This window comes from Mandrillus leucophaeus, unplaced genomic scaffold (assembly GCF_000951045.1).
Source record: "Mandrillus leucophaeus isolate KB7577 unplaced genomic scaffold, Mleu.le_1.0 Scaffold140, whole genome shotgun sequence".
Taxonomy (NCBI): Eukaryota; Metazoa; Chordata; class Mammalia; order Primates; family Cercopithecidae; genus Mandrillus; species Mandrillus leucophaeus.
This window is the reverse complement of record NW_012101366.1, coordinates 822,385-833,959: the sequence shown is the minus strand read 5'-3', so window position 1 is coordinate 833,959 and position 11,575 is coordinate 822,385.

Sequence of the window (11,575 nt, the reverse complement as noted above, 5' to 3'; positions counted from 1 at the left end):
AAGATGAAGCCACAAGTGATGATATAGAAGCTGCAGCAAGTTATCCAGAAGATCTAGCTGAGATCACTGATGAAGTTGACTACATTAAACAACAGATTTTCAATGTAGATGAAACAGCCTTCTATTAGAAGAATATGGTATCTAGGATATTCATAGCTAGAGAGGAGAAGTCTATATCTGCCAGCTTCAAAGGGCAGACTGACTCTTGTTAGGGGCCAATGCAGCTGGTGACTTTAAGTTGAAGCCAATGCTCATTTACCATTTTCAAAATCCTAGGGCCCGTAAGATGCTAAATCTATTCTGTCTATGCACTGGAATTGGAACAGCAAATCTTGGATAACAACACATCTGCTTGAATCATGGTTTACTGAAAATGTTAAGTCCTCTGTTGAGATCTATTGCTCAGAAAAAAGGATTCCTTTTACTGCTCATGGACAATGGACTGGATCACCAAAGAGCTCTGATGGAGATGTACAGGAAAATTAATGTTGTTTTTCTTGGCTGTGAATGCAACATTCATTCTGTAGCTCATGAATCAAGAAGTAATTTTTTCTTTCAAGTCTTATTCTTTAAGTAATATATTTCATAAGTTTATAGCTGCCGTAGATAGTGATTCCTCTGATGGATCTGAGCAAAATAAATTGAAAACCTTTTGGAAAGGATTGACTATTCTAGACGCCATTCTAGATACTTGTCTAGTGTTTCTTAAAATATTTGTGATTCATGGGAGGAAATAAAAATACCAACATTAATAGAAGTTTGGAAGAAGCTGATTTCAACCCATATTGATGACTATGAGGGGTTCAAGACTTTAGTGGAGAAAATAACTGCAGATGTGGTGGAAACAGCAAGACAACTAGAATTACAGGTGAAGCCTAAAGATGTGGCAATCTCACGATCAACGTTGAATGGATGAGGAGTTGCTTCTTATGTCTAAGCAAAGTAAGTGGATTCTTAAGATAAACTTACTCCTGGTGAAGATGCTGTGAACATTGTTGTAATTACAACCAAGAATTTAGAATATAACCTAAACTTAGCTGATAAAGCAGTAGCAGGGTTGAAGAGGATTGTCTCCATTTTTTTTGAGATGGAGTCTCTCTCTGTCGCCCAGGCTGGAGTGCAGTGGCATGATCTCTGCTCACTGCAAGCTCCGCCTCCCGGGTTCATGCCATTCTCCTGCCTCAGCCTCCTGAGTAGCTGGGACTACAGGTGCCCACCACCACGCCCAGCTAATTTTTTGTATTTTTTAGTAGAGACGGGGTTTCACTGTGTTAGCCAGGATGGTCTCGATTTTCTGACCTCGTAATCTGCCCGCCTCAGTCTCCCAAAGTGTTGGGATTACAGGTGTGAGCCACCGCGCCCTGTTGCTCTTCTTCTTTCCTGCTCATTCGGAAGGCTGGAACTCCCAAAACAGCATGAAACCATGAAGGAGCCTTGGAAATGAAAACTAGACAGGGCTAGACATGGCAGAGTAACCCTGTCACCATGGTTTCCCACCTCTACATTTCTTAAAATGGAAAAGAAATATCTTCTTTAATCTACTGCTATTTTGAATAATGCTAATCTATACCTCTTGTGTGATATTTATTTTGTGTGGTTAGCTTGTCATCTTCCTGAGAGCCAACCTGACATGGGATTCATCTTTGTGTTCATTTTAAGTATTGATGTTAGTCATATTATCCTCACTCAATAGGCAATTGTTGAATGGGTGGGTGGATTCAACTTTAAATCTTCCTGTCAGTGTATAGAAGATTAAGCTTCTGAGCTTCATCAAAACCTGATCAAATCTGAGTTTTAATGATAAAGCCTGCTCTATGGTGTTAGGCACATAAAAGGAAGTCAAACAAAATTAGGAGATTTTAGCCGTTATAGAGAGAATGTAAGAGATAGAGATGCAATTTATTTTATTTTTAAATTCCCGTAGTATTTAGTTCCCACTCCTCTCTTCTTCCTGTTCTTGCCTAAATGGAAGGCCTTTGCTTCCCAACAGTGTATCTGTGAGTTGTCAGGGAAATGCTTTAAACCTTCATGCAGACATGAAACATGATAGGAAGCCCTAGAGGCCTAAGCTCTAGTGACCAACAGAAAGAGAACTAGAAAGTGAAATTGAAGTCTTCCTCCCATACCACAATCTAAGATGGAGCTAGGGAACTCAAATTGTAAATTACAGTGTGTGGGGGTACCCAAGGGGATATGACCTAACTCCTCCAAAGCCAACATTTTTCATTATTGGGGATGGTAGTGGAGGAGTGTATTTTAGAAAACTTCTTCAAATCCAAGTAGCTTGCAGTGACAAGATGACACAATCTGTCACTGACCCAGAGAGAAAGGAACAAGAAAAACAGTAATCCGCATTTCTTCTTTTAAATTACAGTGGGCAATCCCAATGCTTCCGATAATCAGCAAGGGTCAGATTTGTGAACTTTAAATCTGGACCATTGACCAGGCGCAGTGGCTCACGCCTGTAATTCCAGCACTTTGGGAGGCTGAAGCGGGTGGATCATGAGGTCAGGAGTTCAAGACCAGCATGGCCAAGATGGTTAAACTCCGTCTGTACTAAAAATACAAAAAATTAGCCAGGCATGGTGGCGGGCACCTGTAATCCCAGCCACTTGGGAGGCTGAGGCAGGAGAATTGCTTCAATCTGAAAGGCAGAGGTTGCAGAGAGCTGAGATTGTGCCACTGCACTCCAGCCTGGGCAACAGAGCAAGACTCCGTCCCAAAAAAAACCAAAAAATAGAAAGTATAAAGATAAATCTGAACCATACAGATATTTGGAGTGGGGCAATAGCAGTAAGCTTGCCAATAATGGCATTTAAATTTGATGTTAACACAAGTATAATACACATGATTTCCAAAATATTTGGAGTAATAACTTTCATCTCACTTCCCTATTTTTTTATTTTTATTTTTATTTTTGAGACAGAATCTTACTCTGTTGCCCAGTCTGGAGTGCAGTGGCACGATCTCAGCTCACTGCAACTTTCCTCCACCTCCACCCCAGGTTCAAGCGATTCTCATGTCTCACCCTCCTTAGTAACTGGAATTACAGGCATGCACCACTATGCCCAACTAATTTGTGTATTTTTAGTAAAGACAGGGTTTTGCCATGTTGGCCAGGCTGGTCTTCAACTCCTGACCTCAGGTGATACCCTCACCTAGGCTTCCCAAAGTGTTACGATTACAAGCACGAGACACCACGCCTGGCCTTACTTCCCTACATTTAAATATCATTTTGGTTCTCAATGTCCTGCAGGCATATGAGCATAATAAAATAAAATCAAAGCCAGGTGCAGTGGCTCACACCTGCAATCCCAGCACCTTGGGAGGCTGAGTCAGGAGGATTGCCCAAGCTCAGGAGATGGAGACCAGCCTGGGCAAAATAATGAGACCCTGTCTCTACAAAAAAAAAAAAAAAAATCAAAGTGTTGTGGCACATGTCTGTTCCAGCTACTCAAGAAGCTGAGGTGAGAGGATTGCTTGAGCCCAGGAGGCTGAGACTGCAGTAAGCCATGATTGTGACAATGCAGTTCAGCCTGGGCAACAGAGCAAGACCCTGCCTCAAAAATAAAATCAAATAAAAAAAAAAGAGAAAATAAAATCAATGCCAGATGTATTCAAGCTCAATATTCAATGTCACTCGAATTGACAAGGTCAGTAAAAGTGCAGAGGACTAGTATCCCCATGCCTTACTCTTATCCATGTATTCGTTCATTCAATATTAATATATATGACACTGTTCCTGATTCTAGGATTATAAAGTTAAATCAAATATAGATCAAATGTATTGATTTATATTATAAAGTTAATCAAATATAGATCAAAAAGTTTATACTTCTTGTAGGTAAATGGAACAGAGATCAATAGTTGTACCATATCATCCTCTCTTTATGCCCTATTAATATAATCCCTATATTGTTAAACTCAGCATATGGCCACATGGAATAAAGGCTGCATTTTTCAGCTGCCTTGGTTGCTAGATATGGACATGTGATTCAATCCTGGCTAATGAAATATACGTGGAAGTGGTATATACAACTTTCAGAATGTGTCCTTAAAGTGCAGAGGTGATGCTCTTCTTCCTCTCTTCCTCTTTCATCCTGGTTAGATTGTGGATACAATGACCCCAGCCTGAGCAACCATTTTAGACCCTGAGGTTGAAGCCATGTGCCAAGGAGGGCAGGGCAACAAGACAGAAGAACCTAAGTTGGTGACACCATGGAGCAGTGAAACAGCTTTCGGCTGCCTCCTTCTGGACTTCAGTATGTGAAAGAGTAAAGAATATATGTGTTTAAGCTATTATTATTTTGCAGAATTTGATAATTTTCAGTTATGTGTAGCTGAGCTTAATCCTAGTTAACACCAAGATTTAAATTATTGTAGAACATGAGAATAGCCATGCAGAGTGACAAATGCTCTAGAAAAGGAGGAGATTCATTCTGATTGGTGGAATCAAGACTGTGTAGAGACAGTTGCCTTTGAACCATGTAGGATTTGGGCATTTGGAAATGAGGTGGAAACACTGCATCCCTATGTGGGATGTGCAAGGATATTGATGACAAATGACCTGGAAGGGCAGCCTGGAGCCAGGTGGCATAGGGACTTGAATAGCACCATAAGAAGTTTAGCCTTTGCTCGACAGGCAATGGGGGAATATATTCAGACCTTGATAATGAGAATACCTGGTGATGCTAGAATAGTTCTCTCCAACTTTTTTTACATGAGACTATGCATAGAAGTAATATTATTTTTATAGCCCATTGGGTTAAATAGATGAGGCTTTTAACTGTTGAGGGCAACTGGCCCCATGCACAACTGCTATGGCCCCACCTGGGAGCCCCAAGGCCTTCAAGGATGAACACGTTAATATAGCTATTACTTATTCCTATGTGGCACGCCAGTTAGGGAACTCTGCCATAGGGGATCAATTCTGTTGTAAGATAGAGGATTTTTTTTTTTTTTTTTTTTTGAGACAGAGTTTCACTCTTGTTGCCCAGGCTGGAGTGCAATGGCACGATCTCGGCTGACCGCAACCTCCGCCTCCCGGATTCAAGTAGTTCTCCTGCCTCAGCCTCCCAAGTAGCTGGGATTACAGACAGGTGCCACCATGCCTGGCTACTTTTGTATTTTTAGTAGAGATGGGGTTTCTCCATGTTGGTCAGGCTGGTCTTGAACTCCCTACCTCAGGTGATCCACCCGCCTCAGCCTCCCAAAGTGCTGGAATTATAGGCATGAGCCACCATGCCAGGCCAAGGATGTTTTTATTTAGACATATTTATGTGAATAATTTAGAAATGGAACTTGAGTGAAATGAGAGATTACATTCTATTAATAGGGTTGGTACCTTTGATTTCTACATAAATCCTGAAGAATATCATTCAATAAATTGAGAGTGCAGATGGTGATGACATTAAAATGTATACCTCTCTCTCCATCCACACATATTATAAATATATATGCATTTATATTATATATGCACATATATATATACATACACATAACGCACACATATATATCAAGGAGAAATGCAGAAACGATTCCAAGTTTTGCCAAATATAATTTTGTATTCATTTTTATAAACAATTAGACACATTTTGGAAATTGTTAATTTTCACACTCCAGTGACTAATATCCTCACCCCCTACGCCCATGCCATATGGCTTTTTCCTATGTTCCTTTTACACATAGGCGAGTATGGAGACAGGGATAGGCCCAGGGGAGCCAAAGGCTTGCAACTCCCTAAATAAAATCTTCTCATGAGTTTGCCACATTGGCCAGTCTCTCTGAGATTATAGTTAATATTTCTTGTTAATAAAAATAAGAATAGTAAAATAAGACTAACTAATATGCAGAATGCCAGGTGCCAGTCATTGCATACAAACATAATCTTATTTCATGCTTACAACACACTGTTATTACCCCCATTTTAAAGAAAATCTAATTTGAGGACAAAATTTAAATCCTTTATGCATTTTTCTCCTGCTAGAACTGAAACAATGAAAGAACTGTGAAGTGTAGCAAGTTTTTTATGTGATAAGTGCCCAGGAGTTGTTCTGTGTATCCTATCATTGGGGCTCTTACAAATGTAAATCAGGACAAAATGCCTCATGCAGGACTATTGGGGTATGTGGTGGGGGAGTTTTTGTTTGTTTGTTTGTTTTTGAGATGCCTGCCACCACACCTGGCTACTTTTTGTATTTTTAGTAGAGACAGGTTTCGCCATGTTGGCCAGGCTGGTCTCGAACTCCTGACCTCAAGTGATCCACCCTCCTCGGTCTCCCAGAGTGCTGGGATTACAGGCATGAGCCACCACGCCTAGCCTGATATATGCTTCTTTTTTTTTTTTTTTTTTTTTTGAGACGGAGTTTCACTCTTGTTGCCCAGGCTGGAGTGCAATGGCACGATCTCGGCTCACTGCAACCTCCGCCTCCCGGGTTCAAGCAATTCTCCTGCCTCAGCCTCCCAAGTAGCTGGGATTACAGACAGGTGCCACCATGCCTGGCTACTTTTGTATTTTTAGTAGAGATGGGGTTTCTCCATGTTGGTCAGGCTGGTCTTGAACTCCCTAGCCTGGTAGGCCGAGTTGGGTGGTTCGAGGCCAGCCTAGGCATCATGGTGAAACCTTGTCTCTATCAGAAATACAAAAAATCAGCCAGGCATAGTGGCGCTTGCCTGAGGTTCCAGCTACTCAAGAAGCTGAGGTGAGAGGATTGCTTGAGCCCAGGAGGCTGAGACTGCAGTAAGCCATGATTGTGACAATGCAGTTCAGCCTGGGCAACAGAGCAAGACCCTGCCTCAAAAATAAAATCAAATAAAAAAAAAAGAGAAAATAAAATCAATGCCAGATGTATTCAAGCTCAATATTCAATGTCACTCGAATTGACAAGGTCAGTAAAAGTGCAGAGGACTAGTATCCCCATGCCTTACTCTTATCCATGTATTCGTTCATTCAATATTAATATATATGACACTGTTCCTGATTCTAGGATTATAAAGTTAAATCAAATATAGATCAAATGTATTGATTTATATTATAAAGTTAATCAAATATAGATCAAAAAGTTTATACTTCTTGTAGGTAAATGGAACAGAGATCAATAGTTGTACCATATCATCCTCTCTTTATGCCCTATTAATATAATCCCTATATTGTTAAACTCAGCATATGGCCACATGGAATAAAGGCTGCATTTTTCAGCTGCCTTGGTTGCTAGATATGGACATGTGATTCAATCCTGGCTAATGAAATATACGTGGAAGTGGTATATACAACTTTCAGAATGTGTCCTTAAAGTGCAGAGGTGATGCTCTTCTTCCTCTCTTCCTCTTTCATCCTGGTTAGATTGTGGATACAATGACCCCAGCCTGAGCAACCATTTTAGACCCTGAGGTTGAAGCCATGTGCCAAGGAGGGCAGGGCAACAAGACAGAAGAACCTAAGTTGGTGACACCATGGAGCAGTGAAACAGCTTTCGGCTGCCTCCTTCTGGACTTCAGTATGTGAAAGAGTAAAGAATATATGTGTTTAAGCTATTATTATTTTGCAGAATTTGATAATTTTCAGTTATGTGTAGCTGAGCTTAATCCTAGTTAACACCAAGATTTAAATTATTGTAGAACATGAGAATAGCCATGCAGAGTGACAAATGCTCTAGAAAAGGAGGAGATTCATTCTGATTGGTGGAATCAAGACTGTGTAGAGACAGTTGCCTTTGAACCATGTAGGATTTGGGCATTTGGAAATGAGGTGGAAACACTGCATCCCTATGTGGGATGTGCAAGGATATTGATGACAAATGACCTGGAAGGGCAGCCTGGAGCCAGGTGGCATAGGGACTTGAATAGCACCATAAGAAGTTTAGCCTTTGCTCGACAGGCAATGGGGGAATATATTCAGACCTTGATAATGAGAATACCTGGTGATGCTAGAATAGTTCTCTCCAACTTTTTTTACATGAGACTATGCATAGAAGTAATATTATTTTTATAGCCCATTGGGTTAAATAGATGAGGCTTTTAACTGTTGAGGGCAACTGGCCCCATGCACAACTGCTATGGCCCCACCTGGGAGCCCCAAGGCCTTCAAGGATGAACACGTTAATATAGCTATTACTTATTCCTATGTGGCACGCCAGTTAGGGAACTCTGCCATAGGGGATCAATTCTGTTGTAAGATAGAGGATTTTTTTTTTTTTTTTTTTTTGAGACAGAGTTTCACTCTTGTTGCCCAGGCTGGAGTGCAATGGCACGATCTCGGCTGACCGCAACCTCCGCCTCCCGGATTCAAGTAGTTCTCCTGCCTCAGCCTCCCAAGTAGCTGGGATTACAGACAGGTGCCACCATGCCTGGCTACTTTTGTATTTTTAGTAGAGATGGGGTTTCTCCATGTTGGTCAGGCTGGTCTTGAACTCCCTACCTCAGGTGATCCACCCGCCTCAGCCTCCCAAAGTGCTGGAATTATAGGCATGAGCCACCATGCCAGGCCAAGGATGTTTTTATTTAGACATATTTATGTGAATAATTTAGAAATGGAACTTGAGTGAAATGAGAGATTACATTCTATTAATAGGGTTGGTACCTTTGATTTCTACATAAATCCTGAAGAATATCATTCAATAAATTGAGAGTGCAGATGGTGATGACATTAAAATGTATACCTCTCTCTCCATCCACACATATTATAAATATATATGCATTTATATTATATATGCACATATATATATACATACACATAACGCACACATATATATCAAGGAGAAATGCAGAAACGATTCCAAGTTTTGCCAAATATAATTTTGTATTCATTTTTATAAACAATTAGACACATTTTGGAAATTGTTAATTTTCACACTCCAGTGACTAATATCCTCACCCCCTACGCCCATGCCATATGGCTTTTTCCTATGTTCCTTTTACACATAGGCGAGTATGGAGACAGGGATAGGCCCAGGGGAGCCAAAGGCTTGCAACTCCCTAAATAAAATCTTCTCATGAGTTTGCCACATTGGCCAGTCTCTCTGAGATTATAGTTAATATTTCTTGTTAATAAAAATAAGAATAGTAAAATAAGACTAACTAATATGCAGAATGCCAGGTGCCAGTCATTGCATACAAACATAATCTTATTTCATGCTTACAACACACTGTTATTACCCCCATTTTAAAGAAAATCTAATTTGAGGACAAAATTTAAATCCTTTATGCATTTTTCTCCTGCTAGAACTGAAACAATGAAAGAACTGTGAAGTGTAGCAAGTTTTTTATGTGATAAGTGCCCAGGAGTTGTTCTGTGTATCCTATCATTGGGGCTCTTACAAATGTAAATCAGGACAAAATGCCTCATGCAGGACTATTGGGGTATGTGGTGGGGGAGTTTTTGTTTGTTTGTTTGTTTTTGAGATGCCTGCCACCACACCTGGCTACTTTTTGTATTTTTAGTAGAGACAGGTTTCGCCATGTTGGCCAGGCTGGTCTCGAACTCCTGACCTCAAGTGATCCACCCTCCTCGGTCTCCCAGAGTGCTGGGATTACAGGCATGAGCCACCACGCCTAGCCTGATATATGCTTCTTTTTTTTTTTTTTTTTTTTTTTGAGATGGAGTTCTGCTTTTGTTGCCCATGCTGGAGTGCAATGGCATGATCTCGGCTCACTGAAACCTCTCCTGCTTCAGGCTCCTGCGTAGCTGGGATTACAGGCATGTGCCACCACGCCCAGCTAATTTTGTATTTTCGGTAGAGATGAGGTTTCTCCATGTTGGTCAGGCCAGTCTCGAACTCCTGACCTCAGGTGATCCGCACATCTCAGCCTCCCAAAGTGCTGGGATTACAGGCGTGAGCCACCACACCCCGCCGATATATTGTTTTTAATTGGGCAGCTTGAGTATTTTGGTCCTTGACAACCCAATTAAACTCCAACTTCGGCTATTTTCATCAATAAGATGCAAAGAAACACAGCTATGAGTCATTTTCCTTTTCTATAGGCCAGTTTTTCCTTCAATTAAATCAATATGCTTAAACAATCTCAGAAAACCCGGAGTCTCAAATATCCTTGATAGTTCCGAAAATCAGGGTATTCATGGAAAAATTATTCATACTAAGATCTATTCTGTATGATAGAAACACAATCTTGATGTAAAACTATTGCTATGATTTTAAAATATTATATTTCTCCAAAAAATTCGGTTAAAACATCCATTTTTATCTATTTTCTTTTGCTTTATTCTGTCGGCTTAATGAAACCAAGAATGACAAGATACATGGAAAACCTGCATCTCAAGCCATGATTTTATTCCTAAAATCAAATCTATTTTTAACAGATACCGAGAGCCAGGGACTAATTTTTACACAAAATTATGCATTCATGGAAAAACTGTGAATGAATCTACTGCTTGTTAAAAGAACTAAAGTAAGTGATGGTGTAAACTGCCACCTAGAGTTGAGATTTAAATTCAGTTCAGTATCTAATATAAAAATGACCTTATCAGTCCAAGATTTTTAAATGTCTCACATATTAAACATGTACACCAAAGACCTTCACTATAGAGTCCATTTAATCCTTTATTTGTAGAGCCCATGTCTCTATAAATTTGGAAGTTCTGCAACAAAGAAAAAAGAAGGTTTTATTGAATGAGAAAAGTACAAAACTACTGGAAGTAAAAGATGTTATATATGTTATTATCTGTTGGCTATATTTTTTAAAATAGTCTTTGAAAAAGTATATTTAATATATTAACATATGCAAATTATTCACAGACAAAAGGCCAAATTATTTAGAATGTCTTATGTTCTAAATTCCTTGAATAAAAATATATTCAGCCTGGGCATGGTGGCTTATGCCAGTAATCCCAGCACTTTGGGAGGCCGAGGCGGGTAGATCACTTGAGGTCAGGAGTTTAAGACCAGCTTGGCCAACATGGTGAAACCCTGTCTCTACTAAAAATTCAAAAATTAGCTGGGCGTGGTGGTGTGCCACTGTAGTCCCAGCCTATTTGGAAGGCTGAGGCAGGAGAATTGCTTGAACCTAGGAGGCAGAAGTTCCAGTGAACCGAGATCATGACACTGCACTCTGGGCTGGGCAACAGAGCAAGACGCCGTCTCAAAAAAAAAAAAAAAGTTTATATTATATTATATTGTATTCGGCCCAACTCTTTCAATCATAATCTATTTGTCTTCCTGTTTCACTTACATCTACACTGTGGGTCAGAGGCTTCTACCACTCAGTAGGATCACTGTCAAAACAGTTGACTGTGTGAACTATTCAACTTTAAAAACAGTTAATTGCCAGGTGTGGTGGCTCATGCCTGTAATCCCAGCACTTTGGGAGGCCGAGATGCGTGGTTCACCTGAGGTTGGGAGTTTGAGACCAGCCTGACCAAGATGGAGAAACCACGTTTCTACTAAAAATACAAAATTAGCCGGGCATGGTGGCGCATGCCTGTCATCCCAGCTACTCAGGAGGCTGAGGCAGGAGAATTGCTTGAACCCAGGAGGCAGAGGTTGCAGTGAGCCGAGATTGCACCATTGCACTCTAGCCTGGGCAACAAGCAAAACTCCATCTCAAAAAAAAAAAAAAAAAA